At 39.4% G+C, this 19,757-nt stretch overlaps 1 protein-coding gene across 1 annotated transcript in view; it reads left to right on the top strand.

Annotated features, from left to right (window-relative positions):
• Positions 1 to 3,223: 3,223 nt before the first annotated feature.
• The window catches only part of LOC144031455 (gap junction alpha-10 protein-like), a 454,623-nt gene continuing 438,089 nt past the window's right edge, over positions 3,224 to 19,757 (top strand). Inside the window, exon 1 of the mRNA XM_077538628.1 lies at positions 3,224 to 3,305. The gene's annotated coding sequence lies outside the window, so the exon portion shown is untranslated. The remainder of the gene's footprint in view (positions 3,306 to 19,757) is intronic.

A 19,757-nucleotide genomic window follows, 5' to 3' on the forward strand; every position in this document is an offset into this window, starting at 1 on the left:
TCACGGGAGTGGGGTGTTGGTGGCTGGACCCAAATGCAGGAGGCAACCAAAAAACAGGGCAAGGCAGGGATGCAGGTAAAAAAAAGGGGATTTAATTAACAAAAACTATAAACAAGGTACTATGAAAAAATTAACAAGATCAAAAAACAAACACAAGGCATGGCATGGCATGGAACACAGGGACAACAACAGGCACAACAGATACTATGACTCCACAAGAACCGAACGGAAAACAGGGGACTAAATACACACAGGCTAATGACAATGACTAGACACAGCTGGGTAAGACACAAGTGGCAGGGGAAGCTGATTGGTGGATACACTGGGAAGGGAAGAAACACTCAGGTGGACGTGGTTTGACATAACGGGACAAGGGAAGAAACAAGGAACACATGACAAACGACCAAAAGACAACAAAAACCCACCCCCACCAAACCAAAACATGACATTTCCTTTGTCTGTTTTTCACGATTCTATATATTTTTTTCTCAGAATGGAGTGATTCCATATTTATTTCTCTGCACTTGCTCTATAAAAGTAACATTTACTGACCAGCACAAAGTTTTTTCTTCATTTCTTTTAGTGCGACGGTTTCACACTTTTTATCTGAGTTTGATCTACAGAACAAAACGTCTGAGTGAGTGTTCGTCCAAGACTGGTGATTCCATACTTTTTGCTAGGGTTTGTATTGCAAGGTCTTGCTGAGCCAGGCAGGAACTTTGAGGGGGCGGGCTGCAATGACCACGGCTGATTGGTCAAATTTGAGGCGGTTGTTTTTACATCGGCTGGACTCAATCAAACTCATTTGAATTAATTACCGAGAACTCAAAGACGCTGTGGAAACACAATTCTAAATTCCCTGCTGAATCTTTACAACCAAGAACATACATTTGAGTTTGGGCGCATTTGGCCTTGTCAGCTGTACTCCTTTTCTTTAATCTTGCCTTTTCTGCTTTCTTTCTGTTTCTGAATTTACTTTTGACTGTGCCTCCTGAGACTGAAACTAAGCTAACCTGTGTTGAGTATGGACACTCGGACAGAGCGTACCGTACTGTTTGCCAGAGAGACAAGCGAACGATGGTGAGGGTGGGGGAGGGGAGAAAGAGTTAACGAGAGAGAGCAAGCAAGCTGTCGTGGAGGAAGGCGCTGGGGGTTGGTTTGCGAGAGAGAGCAAGAGAGTGAGCAAGAGAGACGCTTGATACAATCTGAACTTAATAGCGCCCTGAACAGTCCAAGCGGGAAAATTCCAGGTTAGTCACTCTGGGCCTGGTTAGATCTACCAAAAGCACTTCAATTGCTGATTTTGAAACGAACCCTCGAGCTGAAAATAAACAGCAAGACATATTTGCTTTTGCAAGAGAACTACAATGCGCCAATTTATTTGTGTGAAAAGTTTTGAAAAATAGCAACTAGTTGCAAAAAAAAAAGTGCTTAAGTCATTAGAAAAAAACAAAACTAATATGCATTAAAGCTACTGGATGCAGAAAATTCAATTTTGAATCGCTACTACCATCTGTAGACAAAAAAAAATAACTTTTTTTTTTTTTTTTAACTGCACACACCTTTCTTCACATACACGCTATGCACACGACGTCACATCCGCAGAGCGAGGGCAGTAAATTCGAACCCAAATCCCGTCTGAAAACTATTGGCGAGAGGCTTGCAGGAGTAGCCATTGTGACCAGCTCAGGTGTTAATCTACTAATTACAAGATATTTCAGTCATAAATGGTCAAATAAAAAGGCAATTGTAAAGATATTTTTGGCTAAATTGTTACAGAGAGCAGCTTTAAGAAATACAAATGTTCACCCACTTCTTTTCAATTTTCTTCCCCCCCCCCCCCATGCGTAAATGTTAGACACCCCTGGTTTCGGAGCAGCATGAATAAACAGATTTTCCCGCCGTTGTTGCTCAGCCGCTGGGTGGAGTTCATGATGAGACAACCTTTGGTTGTGTAACCCAATGATCCTGGTGTGACATCTAGCATTTGGCCTCAGCAACAACAGCAGCAGCATCTGAAGGGAAAATCAAATCGATGCTCCATTGACTCTGTCAGCACACAATGGAAACCCAATTAAAGGCCCTCTAGGCACAGCTGGTCATTTTATGGAGCCACCACGGGTCTCAAATCAAGCCAGTAATAGCTACTACTGCCTTACTTTCAGGGAGTCTGTAGACCTAACCCAAGCAGGACATGATTCAAGATGTAAATTGTCCATTAAAAAAGTAATGCTGAATCAGAACATTTGGATTAGCGTGAGAATGAATCCTAGCATATTGTCGTGTGTAAGGAGTGTCACTGGAGTGTTTGAGCGGCAACGTGTGTGATCTAATGTGGGGAGTGCGCAGCGTCGTGTGACACGGACGTCGAGAGTGGCACCCAGAAGTGTTCGCGCATATGCAGGCATTGTTTCGACTAATGATCATTATATTAAACTGTTAAGCAATCAGTCAATCAGCTGCTATAATTGCACTATTTCAATTGAAACCCTTTCAGAAAGCTTAGTTGGCTGTCTGTTTAAAAAAAAAAAAAAAAATTATTTTAGGGTTTTATATACATTGTAAATATGTTCTAAAATTTACAAAAACGTTCAGAAATGTGAAGATTAGTTTAAAAATATGTTAAAAAAAAAAAAAGAATCGTGATAAAGTCAAGATCGTGAATTTATTTTTAAAGAATCGTGATATGACATTTTTACCATATCGCCTACCCCTAGCTGCTATGTATTTAGAGGAAGGAAGTTCCAATATATAAATAAATTCATCAGTGGCTATGATTTGGGGTTTAGCTGTCTCTTTGCTCTTTTTTCATGATGGCCTAATAACCCCTATTCAAGCGTCATTGTGGCTACTTAGCCATAATATCTATCAACAAATCAAAACAAGTAAATAAAAGCAATAACAAGAACATCATCATTATTCAAGAAATTGTGAAATTGTCTCTCCTTGGACAGTTTCATTTATTTATTTCAAACTACAGGTATGTTCATTAGATTAAGATCTCACTGCATGTGAACGTGGAACCATAAACTATCGCGGCTCTCTGTCAGAGAGGGTGATATTGATGGCACTGGTTGGAGTTGGCACAGCTGGCGTGGGAGATGGGAAGAGGATGGGCACGTTGTCCCATCCACATGCAATCAATGCACACATCCTGTGAGGCCAGCATGTAACTCGGGAGAGCACTCTCAGCCTGCAGTCTGCCATCACAAACACAGTAAACTGGGAGCAAAATATTGCGGATTATAACTTGGAATCAGATCAAGTTGACCTCCATGGGGTAGCCACACAAATGCAACGAATTTGTAAGTATTTCTTCAAACATTATTCATTACAGCCGCTTATGTTAAGTCACACAGATAAGCAAGATTTTACAACTATTCATTTGACAGATTATCAAATCTACAAATGTTTATTGTAGCTTGGCTGTCACATTTGAGGACCCATTAAGACAATCTCTCTGTCAGCATCAATTTTTCAAGAGCTTGATATTGGAATACTGAAATCTGTGGAATGTGTATTTTCAAATCCAGATTGTGTACAGCTTTCTCAATATTTCCCATATTTCGCCTCTTGCATCTACATAAAAAAGATAACTACTGACTGTATAATGATAAATTGCTAAAATATTATCAACCAGTGTTTATTTAATTATTTATCTTGAAGCAAAACTCTCCTATTAGATTATGCAGGTCAGGCATAAATAATAATAATAATAATAATAATAATAAATCACACAATACAGTAATTATTTTTGCCAAGCCGGATGTGTGTCTAAAATTCCCTGAGCTTTTGTGTATGTTAATTAGAATCGAGAATTTTGTTGTTGGGATTGGGGTTGTCGAACAGCACGTTGGAAAAGCATTTCATTGAAAAAACAAAATAAATAAATAAATAAATAATCATCACAAACTTCATGTTTTGACATCATGAAGGCCTAAACAGTCTTCTGAGCAAATATAAGGTCGATCTTGTTAACCCGTTAGGACAGGGTTGGGCATCTCCGATCCTCGAGGGCCACTGTCCTGCATATTTTTAGTTTCCCTCTTCCAACACACCTGATTATTATAATCATTATTATTGTTATTATTATTGATGATCTTAAAAGCAAAACTCTCCTATTAGATTATGCAGGTCAGGAATAACAACAACACCAATAATAATAATAATAATAATCACAGAGGCACGTTGGATGACTGGTTAGCACGTTCGCCTCCCAGTGCTCAGGACGCAAAATCGAGTCCAGGCTTCGGCCTTCCTGGCTGTTAAGCAGCTATTTAATAAAAGGCTACGCCTAAATCCACTATGTATTTTCATGTACCTGTACTTGCAGCACAAACACCATAACAAGGGTAACAACGCTTTAATATGGTGAGGTGACTATGGTAATGCTTATGAATGATACGAGCAATACAAAAACTGTGAGAATCCGGTCACTTTAAAAAAAAAACATTTTAAAGCCTCGGCTATACAATTAACCGGAAGTACAGTAAGTTTTTTTTTTTTTTTTTTTATTCTTTCAACTGTGTGGCCCGCCGCGACCCGGTCCAAAGAGGCCCAGGGCCCGGTAACGGTCCGTGGTCCGGTGTTTGGGGATCACTGATCTAAATGCAAGATAGTGGCCCTCAAGGAACGGAGTTGGCCATCACTGGTGTAGGTGCGCTTCATTTTGTGCTTAGTGCGTGTATCGTGGGTAATGCTTTAACTGATTATACGTTAAATAGCATTGTATACTAGACCTAGACTAAGTGCAATTTCTGGAGAAATTGCGCGGGAATGCTGAAAGCTGAATTGAAAGATAAATTATGTGAAAATTACAAAGTTTCACGTTGATGAAGATGAAGAAGTTGACCTGCAGAAATCAGGAAGGACACGTTTACACATATATTTACATATCAAGGGGTGTCAAGGCCATTAAAATGTTTAATTGTAACTAGACTAAGTGCAATTTCTGGAGAAATTGCGCGAGAATGCTGAAAGCTGAATGCCAATAGCTGAATGCTAAGCTGAATGCTTATTAGTGCACTATCGACTATTTTTTAGAATCGATTAATCTATCGATTTTGCAATCAATTGATCGACTAATCAGATTCATGTTAATTTTAATGTGAATCCCTTTGAGACTTTTGTGTGATTAACGGCTATATGAATAAACTTGACTTGACTTGATTTTGCATAAAAAGTATTGAAAAGCATTTTCCCCGTTTAACTGTTTATTAACCAGTGATTGGTGGTCATTTTGTACTCTGTATTCGTATAATGATTAAAAACAAAGGGGGATTGATGTACTATGTTACCGGTTCGGTCATTGTTTTCCAAAGTAAAAACAGAGGTTTGCAAATGTCGTATTTTGATTAAACACAATCATTATCATCATTTCATTAAACGATAATCACTTATTTTATGAAGGACTACAGAAATCAGTGAACAATTAACCGTTGATATGCTGAAATCTGAGGATTTGTACAATTTTAAATGAAAACTGACTCCCAACAATTACTCGATTATTAAAGTAGTTGTCAATTAATTTGTTGATAACTAATTACATATCGCTTAATCAATTAATTTTGACGGATGTAATGCTTATGACGTAAATTGAAAGATAAATTATGTGAAAATGACTTAGAAAAAGTTAAATGTCAGTGCCATTGAAAATGAACGGGGGGAAAGCTGATATTTAACGTCAAATTGTGCGAATACTGTAAGTAACGTGGAATCAGACGAGATGTAGCCCAGAATGCATGAAATTTTGAAGCAAGTTAAAATTTGAACGGTGTAAATCGGAAGTATTATGTGGGGGTTGTTTTTTGGCAAAAAAAATGTGAGGAGAATAAAAATCAGAATAGCATATGTGGGATGCTTTCAGCGTTCCCACAATAAGTGCAATTTCTGTAGAAATTGCGTGGGAATGCTGAAAGCAAATTGAGAGATACATTATGAAATTATAACCTCCTGGTTACTGGACAATGCACGTTACCAACTGTGCCACCAAGAAGTATCAGACACCTGGTAATGATGATAAGTTATATATATGGAAGTGGGCGTGGAATGTGATACTTAGAAATAGTTCAATGACTGTCCCATTGAAAATAAATGGGGAAAAGTTGATATTAAATGTTAAATTGTGCAAATACTGTAAGTAAATCAGACCATATATACCCCGGGAAGCGTGAATTTTTTAAGCTAGTTGAAATTTGAACAATGTAAATTGGAAATATCAGGTGGGAGTTGTTAGATGGCAAAAAGTGTGGAGAATAAAATTCACAATAACATATAGCATTCCCACAATTATTATATTATTACACATAGTCCAACATTGCCTTCCTGTGTTGTTAGGATGTTCTCCTGTGCTTGTGTGGGTTTTCTCCCACATTCCAAAAATATATTTGTTAGATTCAGTGCAGACTCAAAATTGTCCATAAAGGTGAATTTCCATAGAGTGGTGTAGTGGTCCCTGGAGAAGTGGGTATACTTTATTCAAAATTCCGTAGGGCTAAGTACTAACTGTACTATAATACTTTAAGTTAGTGTTTACAGTAGGCTAAACAATAACTTGGCTAACGTTTAGATCTAAGGCAAGGCAAGCTTATTTGTCTCGCACATTTCATACACAAGGCAACTCAATGTGCTTTACACAAGGAAAGACAACACATTAAGCATCAATAAACACAGTAGTTACTAGTTAACAACATTCAGAGCATAGAAGAAAAAACAAAAGTAGGTTATAAAATGTACTAAAAGAACATACTCTGACAATGTTAAAACATTATACAGCAAACTTTAAAAACATTTAGCGGGGAAAAAAGCTTCATAGACACTGGGATAATCTCTGGTCTGGGCATTTATTACAGTTTCATTCGTCAAACTTTACAGTCTAGCATAATAGTCTTTGCAAACTGGGTTAATTATACAATTACTGAAACAATTACGCGGGTTCCCTCCATTATCGTAATGCAGTTAGTTTAGGTTAAATGGCTAACGTCAGGATAACATATTTCATAATGTTAGCCTAGCCGAAAGACACAGTTTAACGGCAATGTATTGGCAACAAAATCCTTCTCCGTTCAGTAAAGTCGGTCATATTACTGCCAGTAGTTTAAAACAATGTTGTTGTTTTTTTTGTAAACAACTTTAAAACTTAACTGTGAATTAAGTTTTTGTCGTATGTACAGTATGTTGTTTGGATACATGCCACCACTCACGGGAAATATGTTTATTTATTTCTGCCCTGCTCACATTTACGATCATCACGCAGAAGACAGAGTGACCCGTCAATCAACTGTAGTGGAATTGGCACCTCACGTGTTGGCAATAAAGCCCTCGGCATGACCCGCCCGACTCATTCTCTGACTGGCGCATCAGTCCTCATGTCTTTATTTAACCAAAAAGGCAGCGAGTGCAGGCCAGCCAGTTAGATCCAGCGGAAGGTGGGTCATGGCTGAATGGTGCGCAAAAACTGTGCATCAAGGAGGATTCAGAAGTGGGTAGACGCAAAACTTACTGAAAAAGAAGTGGATATATGCCGTATACCCGTGTTTTCCCTGGACTTCACCATTGATTTATTTCCATAGTGAATGTGTGTTTGTCTGTATGTGCCCTGCGATTGGATAGTGACCATTCTAGACTGTATCCCGCTTCTCCAACCCAAAATCAGCTTTGATAGGCTCCACCACATAAGTGGCACAATAGAACAAAACTACAAATGTTGCTTGTTGAATGTATTTTATTTTTTTAGCCAGTCAAGTTTTCAGACTGGGCAGCACCCATTATGCCGGTTCTCAAACCGGACTCCAGAGCAAGGATTTGTGGAGACTACAAGCTAACGGTAAACAAATGCTCAGCCATTGAACAGTACCACATCTCCAGAATGGAGGACATGATAGCTTGCTTAACTGGAGGAGAAAAGTACACTAAACTCGACATGAGCCATGCATATCAACAGATTGTGCTGGATGAAGAATCAAGAAAGTATGTAATAGTTAACACACATAAGGGACTGTTTACGTACACAAGATTGCCTTTTGGTGTGAGCTCCAGTCCAGCCATCTCTCAGAGCACCAAGGAAGTCGTGTTGCAAAGAATTGACAAATGTGCAGTATATCTCGATTGTACTTTTATCACAATGTGTTGGATACACTGTGTATGTTACTGCAGGTCAACAGGAAGCCAATATTCATGAACCAGCAAGGGCTGAGCGTCTTGCTCCTTTATTACAGACTTCTGGACAACTAATGCTGCGTTCTCACCAAAAGCGGGGGAAGGCATTTCAGCGGCGCGTTTGCATTGTAGTCAATGGAGTTCACGCGCAACGGAATGAAAGTGCGTGGGGCGGCGCGGAGGACGCGTTTCGCGCGCTGGGACGCGGTGTGCAGTAGCGAAAATCCGCACATTCGTGACGAAAATCCGTACAATCGCACATTCGCCAAAGTTAAAAAAATGTAACTTTTTTCGCTTTTCGATTTGCGGCAGCCAATCGGCTTCAAGTACGGGCTACGTCACATACAGCATCCTCTCTATTGTCACCCCGAGCGCACACAGTCGCATATATATATATATATATACATATATATATATATATATATATATATATATATATATATATATATATATATATATATATATATATATATATATATATATACACACACACACACACACACACACACACACACACACACACACGCACACACACTCAGTGTATGGTCACTATGGTGGGAACAGCGGGCGGGACAAAAAAAAATATATAACCAACATAATATTGGCCACTCTCTCACTGCTCAACGTGTCCCAAGCTCCAATTTAAAATAAATAAAAATGAAAATGTAACTATAATAAAGGTAGAAAAACAGTTGGTTAACACTATTCACTATTCCTCCATCTTCCCTTTCTGCAGACCAAGCATAATGTCGAGATTCTTTTTTAAGAAGATGAGCATTTCAGCATGCCGCCCCGTCAGCTTGCTTCTATACTATGCTCCTCTATGATAAATGAAGTTGCTCTGAGCTCCAGATGTCCGTGGTGAAGCTAACAGCGTTAGCAATTGCCACATAAGCCGCTATACACCTTTGAACGTCACCATACATCCGCGGTATAGTTTTATCTACGAAATAGTGGCGGCTCGAAATAACGTAGCGAGGCTTGAGGTGCTCAATTACACTTAAAGCCGACAGTACTAACGATTGACAGGCTGGCCATCAAGCACAATAAATTAAGCGATCTTTTCAGTGATACTTACGTGAAGCCTTTTTGCCGTCCCGTGGGAGTTTCTTACGGTGTGAAAATGATTCCGACAGCGTTGGCTGTCTTATTATTCGCCTCGGTTCTCTTCTCAAAATCCTCATCCTCTAGTTTGTGATACTTTTTCAAATGCTTGATGAGGTTGGTTAGATTCAACTTCTCCCTTTATTTTCCACCACGGGGAACTTCGGCTTTTGACAAATGTTGCTGTCCGCTGTCTTTTTCTTTTTTCAATGAAAAATACTCTCACACTGTCGACATTCTATCTTCCTCAGTTTGCTAAAAGCTAATTCACATGCATGCTTGTTTGTTTGATCACGTGAGCTCTGCGTGCTCGGCGCAGACGCTGCTGGATAGAAAATCAGGAGCGGAAGCTGGAACGGACTGTTTATATATGTGTGCAAATATCGGATATTTTTGGACATGGACAGAAAAAATCCGATACTGGTTTTTGGCTGATATCGGACACAGATCCGATATCAGTATCGGATCGGGACACCCCTAACTCTTTGACTGCCAGGCGTTATAAAAACAAAACAAAAAAATCCACAGTGCCAGCCGCTTTTGAGCATTTTAACTCATCTTTCAAGGCAAAAAGAATATTGTTTGCCTTTATTACATATACAATGTTGCTACTCAATGAAAGATCGCATTCCATTCATTGGAATTTTACTAATCATCATGAAACGTGTTTGGCAGTCAAAGAGCTAATCTTAAACATCTTAAGATGAAACACACAGAGTGTGAAGACGGTCGGATAAATTTTGTAGGAGGAGTTAGTTAAAATATGACCCCTAAAAAAGGCCACAAAAAATGGCTACAAATCCCAACGTAAATCAAAATGGCGGACTTCCTGTTTGGTTGAGCACATGATTCCAAGAGACTTTTTTTGTACGTCGTGGGTTCTTGTGTATGCCTCCAAATTATCATAGCGCTAGGTGAAGCGTACAACCAGGAATGCCTCGTTGAAGAGGAGTTTTGTTTTTTTTTTAGCTCAAAATGTGATGCCCGGCCCCTGGGGGACTTCCTGTTGGGTTTAGCACATGGCACCAAGAGACTTTTTTGTACATCGTGGGCTGTTACATATGTCTCCAAATATTCGTAGCTCTAGCTGCTTCGTACAACTGGGAATGCTTCATTAAGAAGGAATTTTTTCCTTTGCAAGCAGTGCATGCCACGGCAACAGCGTGCGACGAAATAAAAAGCTTTCAATAACTTTTAATCTTCAACATCTTAAGATGAATCACACCAAGTTTGAAGATGATCGGATCAACTCTCTAGGAGGAGTTCGTTAAAATAAGACCACTATGAAACAGCCAAAAAAATGGCAACACGTTCCAAATTAAATCAAAATGGCGGACTTCCTGTTAGGTTTAGCATATGGTTCAAAAAGAGTTTTTTGTACCTTGAGGGCTGTTACATATGTCTTCAAATGTTGGTAACTCTAGGTGAAACGTACAGCCGGGAATGCTTCATTAAGTAGGAATTTTGAAACGCAAAATTTGATGCCCCGCCTTTGGCGGACTTCCTGTTGGGTTTAGCATATGCCACCAACAGACTTTTTTGTAGGTCGTAGTCTATTACATATGTGTACCAATTTTCGTAGCTCTAGGTTAAACGTACAAGCGGCAACGCTACGTTTAGTAAGAGTTTTGAAACTCTAAATTTGATGCCTCGCCCCCGTCATATAGTTTGTCAAAAACTTTAGATGTTTTACCATGGTGTTGTCCCAGGTGTTGAGATGGTACAGCCCAAGTTTGAAGTCAATCGGGTTAACTGAGTAGGAGAAGCGGGCAAAAGTATGACCCCTGTAAATGTTCAAAAATGGGCCAAAATTGGACATTTAAATACTCATACCTCACTTCCTGTCTATTTTAGGGTACACAAATCAAAGAGGTCTTTGTTCATCTGGATGTGCTACAGGTGCCACACAATTTTCGTAGCCGTAGGACAATCGTAGCGGGACGGGGATCCATTTAACCTATGTAGGGGGCGCTAAAGCGCCATTTTTCTGTTATCATGTATGGCGACTTTAAAATATCAAATTTTTCGCCAGGCCTGATGTGTGGGTAAAGTTTGGTGAGTTTTCGTTCACGTTTAGTGTCTCAAAAATGCGATTGTTTGCGGAGAAGTAAAATAATAACTAGAGCTGCGAGCAGCTATAAAGGGCCCTCGCAACCTGGGCCACGTTGGGGTACTTGCACGTCGGGGTACTGGCACGTTGGGGTACTGTCAAATCGGACAAGGACCATCTAAAATGTTTTTGACAAGCTTTGTGAGTGCAAAAGGCCAAAGATGGTGTGCAATTCCCAAAATAAATTCAAAATGGCGGACTTCTTTTTAGGTTTAGCATACGGCTACAGAATACTTTTTGTAGGTCTTAAGCTAATAGGTATGCCTCCCAGTTTTCACAAATCTAGGTCAAGTCATCTTTAGTTGTGTATCGCTTGAATCATACAATTGGAAATGCTCCATAAAAATGCATAGAGGGCGCTATTGAGCACAACGTTGGGTTACTCGCACGTCAGGGTACTGGCACGTTGGGGTACTGTTACATGGAAGAAGGACCATTTAAAATGTTAGTTTTTTCCATGCCTTGTCTGTGCAAAGTTTAATGAAAGAGGCCAAAAATGATGTATAATTACCAAAATAAAATCAAAATAGCGGACTTCCTCTTTGGTTTGGCAAATGGCTACATAATACTTTTTTGTAGGTTTTAGGCTGATAGGGGTCTGTCCTAATTTTCACAAATCTAGCAGAATCATACAATCGGAAATACTTCATAAAAATGTCTAGAGGGCGCTATTTATTGCAAATTGCACAATAAATCTCTAAAAATTCATGTTCATGACAAGACTGATGTGTTTGCAAAGTTTCATGAGTTTTCACACATGTATAGATAAAAAAACAAAGCAGCACTTTACTTGGCAAACAATGCATCGCTATAGCAGCAGCGTGCGACAAAATAAAAAAACTTTCGATAACTTTGCATCTTAAACATCTTAAGATGAAACACACCAAGTTTGAAGACGGTCGGATGAAATTTGTACGAGGAGTTCGTTAAAATATGACCCCTGAAAAAGGCCACAAAAAATGGCAACAAATCCCATCGTAAATCAAAATGGCGGACTTCCTGTTTGGTTTAGCACATGGTTCCAAGAGACTTTTTTGTACATCGTGGGCTCTTATGTATGCCTGCAAATTATCATAGCGCGAGGTGAAACGTACAACCGGGAATACTTCGTTAAAGAGGAGTTTTCTAGCTCAAAATGTGATGCCCGGCCCCTGGGGGACTTCCTGTTGGGTATAGCACATGGAACCAAGAGACTTTTTTGTACATCGTGGGCTGTTACATATGTCTACAAATTTTTGTAGCTCTAGTTGCTTCGTACAACTGGGAATGCTTCATTAAGAAGGATTTTTTTCCTTTGCAAAAAGTGCATGCCACGACAACAGCGTGCGACGAAATAAAGAGCTTTCAATAACATTTCATCCTCAACATCTTAAGATGAGTCACACCAAGTTTGAAGATGATCGGATAAACTCTGTAGGAGGAGTTCGTTAAAATAAGACCCCTACGAAATGGCCCAAAAAATGGCAACACATTCCAAAGTAAATCAAAATGGCGGACGTCCTGTTAGGTTTAGCATATGGTTCAAAAATAGTTTTTTGTACCTCGAGGGCTGTTATATACCTCTACAAATTTTGGTAACTCTAGGTGAAACGTACAGCCGGGTATGCTTTGTTAAAGGGGAGTTTTTTAGCTCAAAATGTGATGCCCGGCCCCTGGGGGACTTCCTGTTGGGTTTAGCACAGGGCACCAAGAGAATTTTTTGTACATCTTGGGCTGTTACATATGTCTACAAATTTTCGTAGCTCTTGCTGCTTCGTACAACTGGGAATGCTTCATTAAGAAGGATTTTTTTTCGTTTGCAAAAAGTGCATGCCACGGCAACAGCGTGCGATGAAATAAAAAGGTTTCAATAACTTTTCATCGTCAACATCTTAAGATGAATCACACCAAGTTTGAAATTGATCGGATAAACTCTGTAGGAGGAGTTCGTTAAAATAAGACCCCTATGAAATGGCCCAAAAAATGGCCACACGTTCCAAAGTAAATCAAAATGGCAGACTTCCTGTTAGGTTTAGCATATGGTTCAAAAAGAGTTTATTGTACTTCGAGGGCTGTTACATATGTCCTCAAATTTTGGTAACTCTCGGTGAAACGTACAGCCGGGAATGCTTCATTAAGTAAGAATTTTTAAACTCTAAATTTGATGCCTCGCCCCCGTCATATAGTATGTCAAAAACTTTAGATTTTTTACCATGGTGTTGTCCCAGGTGTTGAGATGGTACATCCCAAGTTTGAAGTCAATCGGGAATGCTTCGTTAAAGAGGAGTTTTTTTTAGCTCAAAATGTGATGCCCGGCCCCTGAGGGACTTCCTGTTGGGTTTAGCACATGGCACCAAGAGAATTTTTTGTACATCTTGGGCTGTTACATATGTCTACAAATTTTCGTAGCTCTTGCTGCTTCGTACAACGGGGAATGCTTCTTTAAGAATGATTTTTTTCCTTTGCAAAAAGTGCATGCCACGGCAACAGCGTGCGATGAAATAAAAAGGTTTCAATAACTTTTCATCGTCAACATCTTAAGATGAATCACACCAAGTTTGAAAATGATCGGATAAACTCTGTAGGAGGAGTTCGTTAAAATAAGACCCCTACGAAATGGCCCAAAAAATGGCAACACGTTCCAAAATAAATCAAAATGGTGGACTTCCTGTGAGGTTTAGCATATGGTTCAAAAATGCATATGGTTTTTGTAGGTCATAGCCTGTTACATATGTGTACCAATTTTCGTAGCTCTAGATTAAACGTACAACCGGCAATGCTTCGTGAAGTAAGAATTTTTAAACTCTAAATTTGATGCACCGCCGCCGTCATATTACTATATGACAATATACAATGATGTTGTCCCAGGTGTTGAGATGGTCCATCCCAAGTTTGAAGTCAATCGGGTTAACCGTGTAGGAGAAGCGGGCAAAAGTATGACCCCTGTAAATGTGCAAAACTGGGCCAAAATTGGACATTCAGATGATCATACCTCACTTTCTGTCTATTTTAGGGTACACAAATCAAAGAGGTTTTTGTTCATCTGGATGTGCTACGGGTGCCACACAATTTTCGTCGCCATAGGACAATCGTAGCGGGACAGGGATCCGTTTAACCTATGTAGGTGGCGCTATGGAGCCATTTTTCTGTTATCATGTATGGCGACTTTAAAATATCAAATTTTTCGCCAGGCCTGTAAAGTTTGGTGCGTTTTCGTTCACGTTTAGCGTCTCAAAAATGCGATTGTTTGCGGAGAATAATAATAATAATAATAATAATAATAAGAAGAAGAAGAAGAATTCCTACAAAAACAATAGGGCCTCGCAGCGGCACCGCCGCCGCCGCTGCTCGGGCCCTAATAATAATAAGAAGAAGAATTCCTACAAAAACAATAGGGCCTCGCAGCGGCACCGCCGCCGGTGCCGCCGCTGCTCGGGCCCTAATAAGAAGAATTCCTACAAAAACAATAGGGCCTCGCAGCGGCACCGCCGCCGCCGCTGCTCGGGCCCTAACTAGAGCTGAGAGCAGCTATAAAGGGCCCTCGCAACCCGGGCCACGTTGGGGTATTTGCATGTCGGGGAACTGGCATGTTGGGGTACTGTTTCATAGGAAACCGTCTAAATTGTAAATGTTTTTGACATGCTTTGTGTTTGCAAAGTTTCATGGAAGGCCAAAAATGATGCACAATTAAAATAAAATCAAAATGGATTGGCACATGGCTATAGAATAATTTTTGGAGGTATTAGGCTGATAGGTATGCCTCCCAATATTCACACATCTAGCTGAACCATATAATCGGATATACTTCATAAAAATATCGAGACGGCGCTATTGAGCCATTTATTACAAATTGCACAACAAATTATAAAATATTCATGTTTGTGAGAGATCTGATCTGTGTGCAAAATTTTGTGAGTTTTTGCCCATGTTTAGACTCTCAAAAAAAAAATTTCTTTGCAAACAATGCATAGCTACAGCAAAGGCGTGTGACAAAATAAAATAATTCAATAACTTTTCATCTTAAATATCTTAAGATGAAACATGCCAAAGAATGAAGACGATGTGATAAGTTTTGCAGAAAATATGACCCCTATAAAAGGCCCCAAAAAGTGGCTACAAATACCCAAAGTAAATCAAAATGTCAGACTTCCTGTTTGGTTTAGCATTTGATTCCAAGAGACTTTTTTGAACATCGTGGGCTCTTATGAATGCCTCCAAATTATCATAGCTCGAGGTAAAACGTACAACCGTGAATGCTTCGTTAAAGAGGAGTTGTTGTTTTTTAGCACAAAATGTGATGCCCGGCCCCTGGGGGACTTCCTGTTGGGTTTAGTACATGGCACCAAAGAGACTTTTTTGTACATCGTGGGCTGTTACATATGTCTCCAAATTTTCGTAGCTCTAGCTGCTTCGTACAACTGGGAATGCTTCATTAAGAAGGATTTATTTTTCCTTTGCAATCAAGTGCATGCCACGACAACAGCGTGCGACGAAATAAAAAGCTTTCAATAACTTTTCATCGTCAACATGTTAAGATGAATCACACCAAGTTTGAAGATGATCGGATAAACTCTGTAGGAGTTCGTTAAAATATGACCCCTAAAAAAAGACCACAAAAAATGGCTACAAATCCCAACCTAAATCAAAATGGTGGACTTCCTGTTTGGTTTAGCATATGGCTCCAAGAGACTTTTTTGTACATCCTGAGCTCGTATGTATGCCTGCAAATTATCATAGCGCTAGGTGAAACGTACAACCCGGAATGCTTTGTTAAAGAGGAGTTTTGTAGCTCAAAATGTGATGCCCGGCCACTGGGGGACTTCCTGTTGGGTTAAGCTCAGGGCACCAAGGGACTTTTTTGTACATCTTGGGCTGTTACATATGTCTACAAATTTTCGTAGCTCGAGCTGCTTCGTACAACTGGGAATGCTTCTTTAAGAAGGATTTTTTTCCTTTGCAAACAGTGCATGCCACGAAAACAGCGTGCGACGAAATAAAAAGCTTTCAATATCTTTTCATCTTCAACATCTTAAGATGAATCACACCAAGTTTGAAGAAGATCGGAGAAACTCTGTAGGAGGAGTTCGTTAAAATAAGACCCCTATGAAATGACCAAAAAAATGGCAACACGTTCCAAAGTAAATCAAAATGGCGGACTTCCTGTTAGGTTTAGCATATGGTTCAAAAAGAGTTTTTTGTAGGTCATAGTCTGTTACATATGTGTACCAATTTTCGTAGCTCTAGATTAAACGTACAACCGGCAATGCATTGTTAAGTAAGAATTTTTAAACTCTAAATTTGATGCACCGCCCCCATCATATAGTATGTCAAAAACTTTAGATTTTTTACCATGATGTTGTCCCAGGTGTTGAGATGGTACAGCCCAAGTTTGAAGTCAATCGGGTTAACCGTGTAGGAGAATTGGGCAAACGTATGACCCCTGTAAATGTGCAAAAATGGGCCAAAATTGGACATTCAAATGATCATACCTCACTTCCTGTCTATTTTAGGGTACACATATCAAAGAGGTTTTTGTTCATCTGGATGTGCTACAGGTGACACACAATTTTCGTAGCCGTAGGACAATCGTAGCGGGACAGGGATCCGTTAAACCTATGTAGGTGGCGCTACAGAGTCATTTTTCTGTTATATGTATGGCGACTTTAAAATATCAAATTTTTCGCCAGGTCTGATGTGCGTGTAAAGTTTGGTGAGTTTTCGTTCACGTTTAGTGTCTCAAAAATGCGATTGTTTGCGGAGAATAATAATAATAATAATAACTAGAGCTGCGAGCAGCTATAAAGGGCCCTCGCAACCCGGGCCACGTTGGGGTATTTGCACGTCGGGGTACTGGCATGTTGGGGTACTGTCAAATAGGAAACCATCTAAATTGTAAATGTTTTTGCCATGCTTTGTGTTTGTAAAGTTTCATGGAAAGGCCAAAAATGATGCACAATTAACAAAATAAAATCAAAATGGATTGGCACATGGCTATATAGAATACTTTTTGAATATATTCGGCATGCCTGCCAATATTCACACATCTAGCTGAATCATATAAACGGAAAGACTTCATAAAAATGTCTAAAGGGCGCTATTGAGCCATTTATTACAAATTGCACAACAAATATCTAAATAAAATATTCATGTTCCAGACAGGTCTGGTGTGTGTGCAAAGTTTTGTGAGTTTTCGCCCATATTTAGACTCTCAAAGAAGCATTTTTCTTCACAAACAATGCATGGCTACAGCAAAGGCGTGTGACAAAATAAAAAAATTCAATAACTTTTCATCTTAAATATCTTAAGATGAAACACGCCAAAGAATGAAGACGATCTGATAAGTTCTGTTGAAAATATGACCCCTATAAAAGGCCCCAAAAAATGGCTACAAATACCAAAGTAAATCAAAATGGCAGACTTCCTGTTTGATTCAGCATATGGCTTTAGAAACCTTTTTGTAAGTCTTTGGCTGATAGGTATCCCAATTTTTACAAATCTAGCTGAATCATAAAATACAAAACATTTGCAAAAGCTTCATAAAAATGACTAGAGGGCGCTATTGAACCATGTATTGCAAATTGAATAGGAAATCTCTAAAATATTCATGCTTATGACAAGCCTGATGTGTGTGTAAAGTTTCATGAGTTTTTGCACATGTTTCGACCAAAAAAAAAAGCAGCATTTTACTTGGCAAACAATGCATCGCCATGACAATGGCGTGCGACAAAATAAATAACTTTCGATAACTTTGCATCTTAAACATCTTAAGATGAAGCACACCAAGTTTAAAGACAGTCGGATAAATTTTGTAGGAGGAGTTCGTTAAAAATGACCCCTAAAAAAGGCCACAAAAAATGGCTACAAATCCCAACGTAAATCAAAATGGCGGACTTCCTGTTTGGTTTAGCAGATGGTTCCAAGAGACTTTTTTGTACATCGTGGGCTCTTATGTATGCCTCTAAATTATCATAGCGCTAGGTGAAACGTACAACCGGGAATGCTTCGTTAAAGAGGAGTTTTTTACCTCAAAATGTGATGACCGGCCCCTACGGGACTTCCTGTTGGGTTTAGCACATGGCACCAAGAGACTTTTTTGTACATCGTGGGCTGTTAAATTTGTCTCCAAATTTTCGTAGCTCTAGCTGCTTCGTACAACTGGGAATGCTTCATTAAGAGGGAATTTTTTCCTTTGCAAACTGTGCATGCCACGGCAACAGCATGCGACGAAATAAAAAGCTTTCAATAACTTTTCATCTTCAACATTTTAAGATGAATCACACCAAGTTTGGAGATGATCGGATAAACTCTGTAGGAGGAGTTCGTTAAAATAAGACCCCTATGAAATGGCCCAAAAAATGGCAACACGTTCCAAAGTAAATCAAAATGGCGGACTTCCTGTTCGGTTTAGCATATGGTTCAAAAAGAGTTTTTTGTACCTTGAGGGCTGTTACATATGTCTTCAAATGTTGGTAACTCTAGGTGAAATGTACAGCAGGGAATGCTTCATTAAATAAGAATTTTGAAACACAAAATTTGATGCCTCGCCTCTGGCGGACTTCCTGTTAGGTTTAGCATATGGCACCAACAGGCTTTTTTGTAGATCATAGTCTGTTACATATGTGTACCAATTTTCGTGGCTCTCAATTAAACGTACCACCGGCAATGCTTTGTTAAGTAAGAATTTTGAAACTGTAAATTTGATGCCCCGCCACCGTCATATAGTATGTCAAAAACTTTAGATTTTTTACCATGATGTTGTCCCAGGTGTTGAGATGGTACAGCCCAAGTTTGAAGTCAATCGGGTTAACCGTGTAGGAGAAGCGGGCAAAAGTATGACCCCTGTAAATGTGCAAAAATGGGCCAAAATTGGACATTCAAATACTCATACCTCACTTCCTGTCTATTTTAGGGTACACATATCAAAGAGGTTTTTGTTCATCTGGATGTGCTACAGGTGCCACACAATTTTCGTAGCCATAGGACAATCGTAGCGGGACAGGGATCCGTTAAACCTATGTAGGTGGCGCTACAGAGCCATTTTTCTGTTATCATGTATGGCGACTTTAAAATATCCAATTTTTCGCCAGGCCCGATCTGCGTGTAAAGTTTGGTGAGTTTTCGTTCATGTTTAGTGCCTCAAAAATGTGGTTGTTTGCGGAAAAGAATAATAACAAAGAAAAAGAAGAAGAAGAAGAAGAAGAAGAACAAACAATCCATCGCCATGAAACAGCGTGCGACAAAATAAATAACTTTCGATAACTTTGTATCTTAAACATCTTAAGATGAAGCACACCAAGTTTGAAGACAGTCGGATAAATTTTGTAGGAGGAGTTCGTTAAAAATGACCCTTAAAAAAGGCCACAAAAAATGGCTACAAATCCCAACGTAAATCAAAATGGCGGACTTC

The sequence above is a fragment of the Festucalex cinctus genome, chromosome 12, assembly GCF_051991245.1.
Source record: "Festucalex cinctus isolate MCC-2025b chromosome 12, RoL_Fcin_1.0, whole genome shotgun sequence".
Lineage (NCBI taxonomy): Eukaryota > Metazoa > Chordata > Actinopteri > Syngnathiformes > Syngnathidae > Festucalex > Festucalex cinctus.